This window comes from Heterocephalus glaber, unplaced genomic scaffold (assembly GCF_053883595.1).
Source record: "Heterocephalus glaber isolate CG9 unplaced genomic scaffold, H.glaber_assembly_v1.0 deba00001497, whole genome shotgun sequence".
Taxonomy (NCBI): domain Eukaryota; kingdom Metazoa; phylum Chordata; class Mammalia; order Rodentia; family Bathyergidae; genus Heterocephalus; species Heterocephalus glaber.
The window spans coordinates 64,476,002-64,490,715 of record NW_028258320.1 but is presented as its reverse complement, the minus strand read 5'-3'; the positions used below and the strand labels follow the sequence as shown (position 1 = coordinate 64,490,715).

The window sequence follows — 14,714 nt, the reverse complement described above, 5'->3', positions numbered from 1 at the left end:
TAGTGAGGGTTATTCCTTTGTTCTGCCTTCCAGAGTACAAATCACAAGTTTAAACAAAAGTAATGCCGGGGATTTAGCTCAGTGGTTCCACCGCCTGCCTTGAAAGTGCAGGGTCCCGAGTTCGATCTCCGGTACCACAAAAATAAATAAAAATTTAAAAAGGTCATCACACTAAAAAAAAAAAAAAAAGAATGCAGTAGGGAAAGAAAGGGCTTGGAGATAGTTGCCTACTTATTCAAATTCTCTTACTAGACGATGCTAAAAGTTACCCAGTGGAAGCTGTTGGAACGAACACCTCCAGCCAGAGATCCTCCCTTCTAAGGTGGAGATCAAACCCAGGGCCTCAGGCATGGTGAGTAAGTGCTGAACCACTGATCTATGTCTCCAGCTGCTCAGTGCTTCCTAAGCAAACAGCTACTCTGATTAGCTAGCGGGGAGGTGGATACATGAAGTAGAATGAAAGGAGAGGTCTGATTTAGGACATGAAATAAGGGGAACAAAAGACATTTTATGACAGTAATGAGCCTGGAGAATGATTGGAAAAACTATTCTGATTATATATAGCAGTCCTTTCTTTTCTGTGGTTTCATTTTCTGAAACTTAGGTTTTAGTTACTATCTTAGCAACTTTTTGCATTTCTGAGACAAAATACCCAACACTCAAAGTTAAAAAAGGAAAGGTTTATTTTAGCTTACAATTTGTAGAGGTTTCAGCCCATAGTCAGCAGGGCATCATGGGTATCACAGAAGAGAAACAGTTTATGACGTGGCAGGCAGAAGGCAGAGAGCCTGCCTTCCCTCTCTCCCTTTATATTCCATCTAGGCTACAAGCCATTGGTTGCTCCCACCCACACCCAGGATGGACTTTCCCATTATTCATTTCCAGAACTATGCTAAGCCAATCAGTGGACTAATTTACTTATTTCACACTGTAGATTTAGCTACCTCCAAAAAGCCCCACCTATGAGCACATGGGACTTTGAAAGGACTCATCTAGACACAAGCCACAACAGTTACCTACTAGATCAGTCATGGTCCAAAAATATTAAACAGAAAATCTCTGAAATAAACAACTGATGAGTTTTAAATTGTATGTCATCCTGAGACTCATGATGAAATCTCCTGCTGTCATCCTGCCACCATATGAATCATTCTTTTTGTCCTGTGTATCCACACTGTATATGCTACCCATCCATTATTCACTTAAATAGCTGTCTTGGTTATCAGATAGACTGTCATCCCGTTGGTATCACAGGGCTTTTGTTCAACCCACCGCAATATAGTAGTGTGATACTGCTCTATAATGCCTATGTCATTCCCTACATTTCATCTGACCATGGGGTCATTGTATCATCTCATGTCATCACTGAAAATGTGAATACAGTATTATAAAACATTTTGAGAGAGGTCACAGTCATATAACATTTATTATATATTGTTATGATTACCTTATGTTATTATTAGTTAACATTGTTAATCTCTTACTATGCCTATTTTATAAATTAAACTTTACCATAGGTATGAAAATATAGGAAATAATACAGTAATTTACAAGGTTTGATACTACTGGTTTCAGGCGATCAGTGGCAGTCTTGGAATGCCTCCTCCATTGATAAAGGGGAAAAGTCTGCTCATTCTTTTGACAGCTTACTATGTTAGCTTTATGTTGCCTAAACAAACACATGAGATAAATCAAGTTGAAAAAGAGATAAGGTTTACTTCTGCTTACACTCTCCAAGGTTTCTGTCCCTGGTTAACTGGCTCTATTACTTTTGAGTCTGTTGTGAGGTAGCATGCCACAGTGGGAGTGCCTGGTAGAGGGAACTGCTCACTGCATGGTGGCTGGAAAGCAAAAAGAGAGATGAGAAGGGGCTGGTGTCCCAATATCCCCTTTAAGCGCATGCCTCCAGTGATCTTTCTCCAACTAGGCTCTACCTCTTAAGGTTCCTCCACCTCCCAGTCGTGTTACAGGGTGGCACTGATCCTTTAACACAGGCCTTTTGGGGGACATTTAAAATCCAAACTCTAACACTTAGTTTTTGAGATAAGCATCTTCCATCTATTTCCTTGTGAGTATAACTGTCAACATAGTGGGGGAAATTGTGTCTGTACAATAGTTAATAAAATATTAAGTTTAGTTTGGTTTCTTAGAAAGGTTTTGCATTTTTTGGGGTGTGTGCTTATTTCACACTTTTCATCAGATTTGTTTTAGGGTGAATAATAATTCCTGTTAGAAATAACACTTGCAAAGACAATGTAGACAGTGAAAGGTAAAAAACATCTTTGTGGATTCTAGAAAGAAAATATGACCCATTACCATGGGGTTGATATGTCATAAAACTTCCAAAGGCCTTTAGGCCAGGAAGAAATGAGATTTATGGATCTGGAATAGTATTTTCATCAGTAAGTTTGGAGTTTAATGAAGTAAAACACAGGCTTCACTTGATGGTACTAATTAATCTTTGGTATGCTTAGTGAATTTACTGCAAAGTCATGATTTTCTTCTGTAAAAACCCAGATAAAGGTTGATCAGCTTGCTCTTTAATTTACATAAAAGTAAAATACAGTGGAAAGTATTTTAAAAAAAGCTATTAGCCATTAATACACACAATAAACTTAAGCGTTAAAAAGTTGGTTTGACAGCTTAGATTGACAATTTGTAACTGCCAATGCATCGTTTAAAGAATTAATAAGCTTACGATATACTTTATGTGATGAGTTGGGCCATTAACTCCTTATAAATGGAGGTAAGTTAGAATAAATAAAAAGATCTACAGAGATTATGTGCTGGGCATATCTTTGTTTCATGCAGCTCAGATAGAGATGCATAAAAGCAAATGTTTTTACTTTAAAATTAAAAGTTTACTTTAAAAGTTACAGTGGACATTTAAAAATTATTTTTCACTGACAATGATTGTGTATATTTATGGGGTTCAACATATTATTTTGATATATATATAGTGTAATAATCAAATCACGGTAATTAGAATATTCATCATCTTAAACAGTGACCATTTCTTTGTGGTGACCATGTTAAAAATCCTTCCTTCTAGCTTTTTTGATATGCATACTACGTTACTATTAGATGTAGTCACTCTAATGTGTAATAGAACTCCAGAATTAATTCCTCCCACTAAGTTCAACTTAGTACTCATTGACTAGCTTCTTTGTATCATTCCATCTCCTCTATCCTCCTTAGCCTCTGGTAACAACTATTTTACTCTCAACTTCTACAAAATCAACTCTTTAAAACTGCATATATGAGTGAGATCATGTGATGTTTAAAATTTTTTTATTTTAATGTATTAAAAATAGATATTAATAAAGAAAATGTAAAAGCCATTCTGTGAAAAATAATTTTTCATAACAAAATTATTAGGGGATGATCATGGTGAATACACTGTATCATAATCTTAAAAGAATATATTTTCATTTGCTAATCTATCTCTCAGTTCATTTTCTAATAACACTATAAGTATCTCACATTCTGTATAATTTTGAACAACTTCTTCCTATTTCTCATATTTATTATTCTTTTTGGTTCTTATGTTCACTTTCAGTTTCTCGTGCCAGAGAGACAATGTGATATTTACACATTTGTGTTCAATTTGTTTCACTTAAGAGCATGTTCTCAAGCTGCATCCATTTACCTAGAAATGTCTGAAGTTTATCCTTCTTTATGGCTCAATAGTACTCTATTATATAAAAAAAAACCACATCTTTTTTATCCATTCATCAGTTGGTGGGTATTTGGGTTGTTTCCAAGATTTAGCTATTACAAACTGTGCTGCTGTAAACTTGGGTGCACATATATCACTATGGTATGATGCTTTTAATTCTTTTGGGAAGATACCCAGCAGGGAAATAGCTGGGCCAAATGGGACCTCTAATCCTAGTTTTTGGAAGAGTCTCCACATTGATTTCCACAGTGGCTGTACTAGTCTATACTCCCACCAGCAGTTGAGAAGGGTTCCTTTCCTGCCACAGCCCTGCCAGCATTTGTTTTTGGTTGATTTCTTGATAATAGCCATTCTTTCTGGAATGAGATGGAATCTCAGCATTGTTTTAATTTGCATCTCTTAAATAACCAGTAATGTTGAACATTTTTTTTTCATATATTTATTTGCTATTTTTACTTCTTCATCTGAGAAATGTGTATTCATCTCAGATGCCCATTTTTGGATTGGGTCTTTAAATTGGGTGGGATGATTTTTTTCAATTCTTTATATGTTCTGGATATTAGTCCTTTGTAGAGGAACTGCTGGATAAAATTTTTGCCCACTCTGTGGGTTGTCTTTTCACTCTGCTGGTGGTTTCTTTTGCTGTGCAAAAGCTTTTTAATAAGATGAGGTCCCAGTTGTTGATTCTTTGTAGTCATGTGACATCTTATATTCCATGAAAATTCAGATCTAGTCCACATAGCTTTCCTTTGCTTGTTAAAAATGTTTGCTTTTTGAAATTACTCTTCAAATATGTAAAATGCATTTTAGAAGGTGACCTAAATTAAAAAGGGGAAAAACCCAATCACAATAGATGAAAACTTTGAGAATGGGTCTTATCTGTTTCAATTGATTGGTCTCTGCATGGTTCTGGTAGTACCCATGAATCTGCTGAAATTCCCCTTCCTCAAAATGTCTATCTTTCCCATTAGGTTCTCTAGCATTTGTATCATAGTTGTTTGAAAGTTCATGTCGTTGTGTGATGATGGTTTATAAATATTTTTTGGTTGTTCGAAAAGTGTATTGATTTCTTGCACCTTTTTACATAGAAAGCTCGAGCAGAACTCCTCATTTTCTTTAAAAATACCAAGTAAATTCCCACTTTGATTTGGTATAAAGTTCTGTCCTCTGTGTTTAATTCTTCCTTCCATCTAGCTATTAAGGTACATATTAATGGAATTGTAAAATGGGATCAAATCTCTTTGCTGACATCACCTAGGGCACAGTGTCAATCTCACCCCTGAACTCTAAGTGCTTAAAGCTTCTATAACACCCTTGGCATTGAAAACATGTAGCTGTGGATTTTTAGTTATTTTGCTTGGATATGTCCTGTCTCCTATCTAGTCGGACGCCATTTTGAAAACTTAAACATATACACCGTAGCAGAATTTGTTGCCATGCAATTTACATCAATTTGGCCTCAAAATACAGAGGCACTAACCACTACTTGGAAGCTAAGAACAGCAGCAGAAGTCTAAGAGGACAGGGGAAGTTAAGAACTTTTCCTTTGAACAAGGAAAGCAAAAGGAAAAATCTGAAAAACAGAAACTACCTGTTTTATCATCAGTTGCAGCTGGGCTGGTAGTCAAAGGCAGAAAGACGTTATTAATCAATCTGTAATCACCTGGAGATCAGAGGAAATAATAAAGCAAGCAACATGGTTCTGTGCAAAGCAAGTCTGGCTTGGTCTATTTCATTTCTTTTGAAAGTAGCATGTAGTCACAGAGACAATGGGAAGAAATGAATGTAATCTGTTTTGAGTTAGTAATCATTTACACTTTGACTCTTTGTTTTAATCAAGAGATTGAGAATTAGAAGTCTCCATACACTGAAGAACAGAATGACAGTTTCATAGCCCTGGTATCCAGTGACACCAGAACAGGCTTTAAGTCAAACAACAATAATTTGCTTTAGTAAGCATATCTCCAAAGCCAACCAATCAGAGACAACCTTACATTGTGAGAGTCAGGCAAGTGGCAGTGCACTTACTCTGGTGAGCATGTTCCTAAGCTGGCACCAATCCATTCCAGTGCCTAAACCAGCAAAATACACATTTATGAGGCTGATGTTTTTCCACACCAGCCTCTTGCCCCAAACAGTTGAAAATCAGTGAGTATCTCTGTTCTCTGGAATCTTACTTTTTATTTTATTTATTTTTTTTGGCTCAGTCATGTCTCCTATTACCCCCACAGCTCTCTCTTACTTAATTAGGTAATGTGTTTAGCATTTCAGGTGTTGAATTTAAGTGATGGTCTCATGGTTTGACGACCTTTAAGATTCCATGAAAACCATTCCAAAGATCCTCGCATGGAAACATTCTGGTTTTGGGGTAACAGATATGCTTATGGAGCCTGTATTTTACTTTTCACTTGAGCCTAACTTTTCCTTTTCCCTTGTTCTTGAAGCCAGGTAAGTCTGTCTCGAAAACAATTTATGCTCTGACTTCAGTGAGCTCTTGTTGCTGAATTTGTTTTATCTGTTGTCATCAGTTTTTTAACTTATTTCAGTGAACTTTGGTTGCTGCATTTATTTTGATATTCTATAATTTATATCATAAGATTTATATAAGGTAATTAGACCTATGTTAAGTTTTCCTCCCCTAGAGTCATCATGTGAGGAAAAAAAGTGATATTTGACTTTCTGAGTATAGTTTTCATTGCTTTACATGATGATCTTCATCCACTTTCCTGCAAATGATTTTGTTCTTTATGGCTGAAAAATACTCCATTGTGTATATATTAGCATGCTTTCTTTAGCTGTTCATCCATTGATGGGCACCTAGGCTGGTTCTATAACTTGGCTATTATGAATTGTGCTACAATAAGCATGGGTATGTAGGTATTTTTATAGTATGCTGATTTTTATTTCTTTGGGTATAAACTGAGAAGTGGCATTGCTGGGTTATATAGTAGCCCTATTTTTAGTTTTTTGAGGAACCTCCATATTGGTTTCTATAGTGACTGTACTAATTTACATTCTTACCAACAGCGTAAAAGGGTTTCTTTTTCTTGGGTATACTTTTGACATGTCAAAATTAATGCAGATAAGCAGGACTCTAGGAATATTAGGAAAAATTAATAATATTCAAAGTTTAATGGCACCTTCTTTGACATTGATAAGTCATAAAGCCCTGAAGACAAAATGCTGAGTCCAAGGTTGTTCTTTTGCAACAAAGCTCTGGTTTCTTCCCATTCACACTGTCTGAACTCTCCCTCCTTGCGTGTCCCTCTCTGTGTCACTGTCACCATCTAATCCACAGTTCTTCTCTTCTTTCCTCTTTCTGGGCCTCTCAAGTGAATGTTCTTTTCTTCAATTTTCTCAAGAAAAGAACAATCACATTATAAAACTGCCAGACCTAAAGACTGAAGTACAGAAGCCGAATTTAAGTAATGGTCTAGAGCTAAGTTAAGGGATACAATTAAGGATCTTTAAACCTCAGCAAGATGGAAATCTGAAAAATTTGACATTTTATTAGATATTTACTCTTCTGGACCATGAAATCTATATCAAATATTCCATTTGACTTTTAGTTTTCTCAGATGTGGAAAATGACTAAAAGCACAGGATGGGAAAGACAAAGAGAATTTAAATAACACAGCGTTGCATTTAATAATGTTGCAATTTAATAATGGCCATCAGAGGGCAAGAAAAATAGGTAGTCTGTCACATTAGACCATTGTAGAAGCCTTTACCATAGAGAGAATTGAGTAAAGATCTAAAATTTCAAACAAATAAAGATGAATTAATGGGTGACTTAAAACACAGATTCAAGCATAGTTACTTAAAAATAATGCATTGTATATCACAAAATAGTTGCGAGAGAGGATTTTGAATGTGCTTACCACAAAGAAATGATAAAGGTTTAAGGTGTTGGATATGCTTATTTCTCAGATTTGATCATTATCCAATTATACATGAATCAAAATACCACACTGTATCTTGTAAATAAATACAAATATTATGTGTTAATTAAAAGACAAAGTTAAAAAAGAATAGATTCTAGGAATCTTTCAAGAAGTATTTGGGTTAGATCTAGGAGCCCAAGTAATGAGATTTTTGCTTTCTCTTTTTGTAAATGAGTTTAGACCTGAAATAGAAGATTTAGTCATAAGTAAATAAAGTGGAATGGAAAATTGCCAATTTAAAAGATCTCCTATATATGGCTGAATATCTTAGAAAGTAAATAAGCTAGAAGTGAAATCAAGCTTCTAGAAATAACAATTGACCCTTGAAATGAAAAAGGACAAGGGCAGTAAAAATATCTCTGAATAAAGAAATCTGTAGACATTTGCAAGTGGAAGGACCATTAGAAGAACTACTGTTCCATATTAGCAAGGAAACAAAAATGAAGACATCCTAAACCTGACCTCCAGTCGTCTCACTGGAGGGAAACATTGGCGCACTAAAACGTTTCCCTCTTCTAAACTTCCAAGCAGAGTTATGTAGAAATACCAGGGATAAAAATGCAGTTTTCTTGCTAATATATGTATAACTAACCATACCCGCTATGAAGTCCACTGGCTGAGAACATAACCCCTGTAGTGAAATGTTGCAGTGGTCTGAAACACAAGAGGACATGCAAATCAATGGATAGTGAGTACAAAAAGTGGGAAAAGGGAGTAGTTTTATATTAAAGTAAAACAACCTGTAGCGAATATGAATATATTTCAAAGGGTAAGCAGTCAGTTGTAGAAAGACAGGAAGTAAACTTTATTTGCCTTGGTTTACTGAAACCACCTAAGCAATAGAAATTTCTAACAGTCTTCAGTTCTGTCTTGTGTGTCACCTGTTACTTTGGGATCAGAGGACACATTCTTTCTTCTCTGTGACATAACCTTTATAAATTTAATAAGGGATCTACCTCATACATAAAATGACAGATATAATGTACTGAAGGAAGCATATTTTTAGGAGGTCCTTAAAACTTTCATACATATGATTAGGTTATAGATGATGTATATTTTTGATCTAAGAAATAACTAAAGAATTACCTAATTCCAGTGGCACCAGTCTGTGATATAGGCAGAAAATTGAACAAAGTCTCAATAATCAGACTGATTTTTCTCATATCATTATAAATCTTCCTTTTTGGATGTATATGAAATGTGCAGCTATACTATGGGAGTATGAGCTCAATAATATGTAGAAAACCATTACCTCCTATTATGATAGAGCTTTTTTTTTTGGTACTGGGGATCGAACTTGGGTCCTCACACTTGCGTAGCAGGCAGCGAAACCACTGAGCTAAATCCCCGGCCCCTATGATAGAGCTTTTGGTCTAGTGGCCAAGGCTTATCGTTCTTGCCACAGAGCAATTGCAAGCTGGGCTAGATTAATCAAGGCATCTTTAAATCTTGGACAAAGATCACTTTCAGATCTGATGGAACCATCCCTATTACTCACTGGGAACATTAATTTCTGTTACACAACTAACTATAAAATGTTACTTTCTCTTCTTTATGTTGTCATTCAGCAACTTATTACCCTTAACCTACAAAGGAAAATCAACTGATTGTGTATGGGAAGTGTTCATGCCCAGAAGAGATCTTTGGGACACTTCAGTGCCGACTTCTGACTAATGCTATTTGTTAATGGATTTTATCTTAAAACAAAGGGAATTGAAAAAAAAAAAGACTGCAGTACGTAATAAGTACTCTAGATTACTGTAAAATCCAATGCCTTACCAGGAGCTAAATTGGCTAGAATGGCTGAAGTTCTGGGCTTCTCTAGGACATGTTAAATTACAGTGGAACCTCGGTTTGCAACTGATTCTGGAGAAGATGGCCACATTTATGTTCATTAGAGGAAGATGGTCTTGGTTGTGTTCAGGCCCTGATGCAGAGTTTGCAAACAGAAGCAAAATTTTGTCAAACACTTCTGTTTGCAAACTGATTGTTTGAGGTATTACTATACTAAAAATAAGAGGATAAATACATATCTAGCTGTTGGTGAAAAGTTGGAATATAAATCGAAGCAATGTGTATCACTTTTGGTCCTGTTGTACTCAGGAACCTTCATGGCCATGCTTCTTCCTTTGATGTGGGTGGTACAGTGACCTGCATCTGGGAGATCCATGAGATGAAAAGAGCCAAAGTCCCGGGTCAGTTCAAGTCCTTCAGGAGGCAGATGATAAAAAAGGGACTAAAAGTTTAGGAGATTTTTTTGAGAAATGCCGGTGGAAGATGGAAGGGAGAGGGGGCAGAAGTAGGTAGGAGAAACTTCAGATGGTGCTGAGGTCTGACACCTATGAAGGGAGAGGGTTCTATGGAAGGAGGATTGAGCCAGAAAAGCCTTTTCTTCCAATTTAAAGGAAGATTCAAAGCCAAGTGGAATGTGGGGCCCAGACAACCCTCAGCAGAGGTGGTGGCCCAATTTTTGAAGATTGCATCAGTGGAACCCTGGGAAGATGCTCCAGTTGAATGAATTGGTTCTCAAATCCCATATAATTATTTTTTCTTGAGTCAGTCCTTGTATTGCTGTTAGGCCAGGACAGAATTAGAAGTGCAGGAGATTTGTTGAAGGAAGTGCTTGTGGAGGATAAAGGGGAAAGTGGAGAGGATGTGCAAGAACCTTCATATAATGTGCTATTTGGAAACCTATGAAGGGAGAAAGGGAAGAAAGGAGGATTTCGCAGGTTCATCTTCACAGTGCAGTGCAGTTCTGATAGCATGTCTGTCTCAGTCACTTTTCTTGTCACTGAGACACAATACCTGACACCTGCAACTTAAAGGAAGAGGGGTTTACTTTGGCTCATGGTCACAGTCCATAGTTGCTTGGCTCCAAGGAAGGATGGCATGGCAGGGAAGAGCTGTTTATGGCATGGCAGACAGCAAGCAGAGCGAAATAAGGGAGGAGCTGGGGAGGGAGATGAATCCTTCCAGATGATCCCCCTAGTGACCCATCTCCTCTGATCAGGCTCCATCTGCCAATATCACATTTAGCTATAAACTTATCAGGGGAGTAATCCACTAATAAGTATTACACACTTATGATCCAACCACCTTCCAAAGCCTCACCTATGTGGATGTGAAGGGACATCTAGATACAAATCAAAACAATGTCCATAAGGGAAGCCCTGGGACAAAGATTGCTCATAGAGAATCCTGTCCTAGGCAAGTCAGTCTAGCTCTAGAATCCCTACCATGCTCAGTTCTTGGCTGCAAACATCTCCAGGGGATTGTGGCCTTGGTGCGAATGCTATGTCAAATCCCATAAGTGCATCAAATGTAGCTGGCAGTTAGGTCCAGTCCTCAGGGCAGTTTTTTTTTCCCTTGGAGTATTGGAGCAGGGCACCTCTGTGGCTCCAACCATCTCTGAATTGTGACTTGGAGGAGAGCTCTTTACTGATAAACAACATTAATTTTTAGGCCAGCAAGAATTAGACTTGGATGGTTTTTAATGACAGAGGTTTTCTGATACAGCAACTAGTTGTCTAATTAATACAGGAACATTGGATTAGGCAGCCTCTAATATGACTTCTTATGATCCTCACATTCTGGTATCATCTTTTGTATATGGGTTGGACTAGACAGACTTCAAATGAATAGAATATGTCAAGAGTGATGGGATGTTTCTTCTGAAATAAGATCACAAAAAGACAGTGACTGTCTTCCTCTGAGCCTTCACTATAGGGGAGCAAATGGCCTTATTGTAAATTGATTTCTGGAAGGGTCTACATGGTCAGGAACTAGTCTGATCAGCACCCAGCCAGGGCCTAGGTCTGTCCAAGGTGAGTGTGTGTGGAAGTTGAACTCCTGAGATTTGCCAGTAGGCATCTGAGTGATCTTGCAGTACAGTACAATTAATGAGCCAATGCTGGATCTCTCCCACTTGAGCCTGAACCTGGCTCCAGCTCAGGCCATCTTGATTGCTTTGTGAGATACTGGGAGCCAGGGTCTCCCACTTAAGCCTAGACTCCTGATCCACAGAACCTATGAGGTAATAGATGCTTGTAGTTTTAAGCTTTTTGGTTTGGGGGAAATTTGTTATGCAACAATAGATTAAAAATACAAGTATGTAAATGTCACTTTGGTGAGACAGTTTCCTACTAAACATTTTGGCTTGAAGGTTTCTACTGAAGGAAAAGTTAAAATGGCCGAACTTGAGAACGGGATGGAACCTTGAGGGCAGAGCCATCTACTCCAGTGGTCCTCTTCTTGGCTGTGAGGTAAGAGGGAGAGCAAGGATAAGTAAATAACAGAAAACTGTAGGGCAAGAGTTGAGAAACCACACAAGCAAGGATGACTATGTCAAAACATTGTGAAACCAACAGAAAAAGTGACCCTTTCCCTATGATCTCCAGGAATGCACAAAACCAAAAATACATGACCCTGGACTGTGTCCAACATCTTTCTGATTGAAGATTTTATCTCTACATCAGGGCCTTTGGACACCTTGATACTTTCTCTAAAAACCTTGTGTGGTCAACAAAAACTCCCCTTCCCAATGGGTGGGCTGAGTCAAGTACCCTGTTGGTCCATGACAGCTGTCAATCCCCATGTGGATCCTCCCATAATCCCAGGAATTTAAGAAACCCAGTGCCTGCCCGTCCTGGGGCCTGAGCTCTTTGCTCTGGCCAGCTCCTACCCTGTGGAATGTACTTTGGCTTCTTTCACTTTTAATAAATTTTACTCTTGTAACTCCTTCTGAGTGTCCTGCTTGATTTGTTCCAGATAACAAGAACCTTGAAACAATTCCCCAAGACCCTTCATCTGAATAACAGCTGCACAATAGAGTAATTAATGGAATTAAAAACAAAACAAAAGTATTACTTGGCCTCCACTCCAGTCAGGCAGAGTGGTGCACATGTTTGTAATCCCAGGTTTGATGGGAGATTAAGCCAGAAAGATCACAAGTTTGAGGAGTCAGCCTGGGAAATTTAATGAGACTCTGCCTCAAAATAAACAAAACAAAATGAAGACAATTGGGGATGTAGCTCAGTGGTAGAGTGCCTTTGGGTTTGATCCCAGAACTGAAAAAAAAAAAAAAAAAGGAGATTTTTCCAAAAAACCTACCAAAGAGTCAAGAGTCAATAGATTTGCAAAGACCCAAGGCATCTCCACATTTAACTCACTCCCAGGTGATTCTGAAAAAGGGGTTTTTGAATCACACCTTGAACAAGCTTTAGCTGGATGTGAGGAGCAGGATACTGAGAGATAACCCAGGTTTGTGATAGTAGAGCATTATAACAGAAAGACAGGCTCTGATTCAAGAAACAATGACAAAGAGATGTAGACAGAATTTGACAATTGCCTGAAATGTGAGAAAGGAAGGAATCATTGGTAATTCTGAAATTGTGAGCCCAGTGATGGATACTGATGAGAAATTACATTCTTTGCAATATGAGAAGCACAGAAAAGACAGTGCAGGGAAAGATGATTACTTGCATGTTAGACATTGAGTTTGAGGGTGAAGGATGAACAAATAAGATGATCTACTTTGTCTATGGTACTAAGTAATATAGGTATCAAAACTAAAATTAGAAATCTGGGAAAGAGAAAAAATGAAGTTGAAAATGACCGAGAAAAAGGAGCGAGAATAGCGTTACAAGTGTAGCTTGAAATCTGCTAAAGAGGAAGATGTGGGGGCTTATGTGGAATCAGAAAAGTAAAAGAAATGCAGGTCAGGAAAAGAGAGGAATGAAATATAAAAAGAATACCTGGAAATAATCATGGTTACCTGTAAATCCAATATAGAAAATAAAAGCATGGACTTCCCACTGGCATGGGAAGAAAAATCTCCAAAAATGTTAGAAAGAAATTCTAAAATGTAAAAATATTTTACATTTTTTACTTTAATTTTTGAAATAGATTTTTAATTTTAGAATTACAGAAAGATTGTGAAGACAGAGCAGAGTTTATCTTCATACCAGTCTCCTCTATGATTAATGTCATACATTGGTGTGGGGCATTCTTTACAATTAATGAACTAAATAGTAAATCCATGTTTTATTCAGATTTCTTTAGTTTTAACCTAATGCCTAATGTCCTGCACAGGACACCATATTAGGGCTGTTAGTTGTGTCTTCATAGATTCTCCTTGGTTGTGTGTAATTTCTCAGATTCTCATTGTTTTTGATGACCTTGACAGTTTTGAAGAGTCCAAGTGGTATTTTTTTCATTATATATGATCTATTTATATTTAAAATACATATCTAAGTTTTTACTAGGTTCCTTATTGTGAATGTTAAGTCCAATCAAACTTTATGCAGTTATTACAATTCAACTCCATGTAGCATTAACTTGTCTTCTCTTTTGATTCTTCTGTTAATTCTACCTTCTTTTTTAACGTCTTTTGATCTTTGGAATATTGTTCAAATATTGGTTGATAAATATATATTCCTCCAGCAATTCCCACGATGCCAGCAAAAAGCAGCCGCGGAAGACTCAATCTTCCAAACATCGTCCCAACAAACACAGCACAACACCAAGGTGGTTTGGGAAAGTTATTTTTCACATCCAGCAAATCTCTTCAGATATTACACACTTGGGAGTTGCGCCATCCTCCTGCCCGCAGCCCAGGAGCGCCGAGTCGGCCCCCGACCAACCGACAGCAAGAGGCGCTGCCACTCCGCCGGGGGCCCTAGTGGTATTTTTGTACAAGGTCTCTCAATTGGGATTGTTCTGATGTTTTCCTCGTGACCAAACTGAAGCTGTGTTTTTATTTTTTTAATGGTGGTAGTGGTGGGTTGCACTAGAGAAATGAAGAGCCATCTTAATTGTGTCAAAGCAAGTGCACAAACTATCAACATGGCCTCACTGTTGCTGTTAACCTTGATAATCTGGCTGAAGTAGGGTTGTGTCTCCATTGTGAAGCTACTTCTTGTCCTCCTTTTTAGTTAGCATCTGTGTCCCTGAGACATAACAATATTATTGTAATTTAAAATAGATTTTTTAGCACTTCTTTACTTTTCTGACACTGCAAAATGTCCTAGACCTATCTTGTATATTATTGTCCTAATTTTAGTAACAGCCATTGGGAGTCCTGGCTCTTTGTT

The 14,714-nt window shown here is 37.5% G+C and overlaps 1 pseudogene; it reads right to left on the bottom strand.

The window, feature by feature from the left end:
- Positions 1-13,522: 13,522 nt before the first annotated feature.
- Positions 13,523-14,247, bottom strand: LOC110347861 (protein PIGBOS1 pseudogene; annotated as a pseudogene).
- Positions 14,248-14,714: the final 467 nt, after the last annotated feature.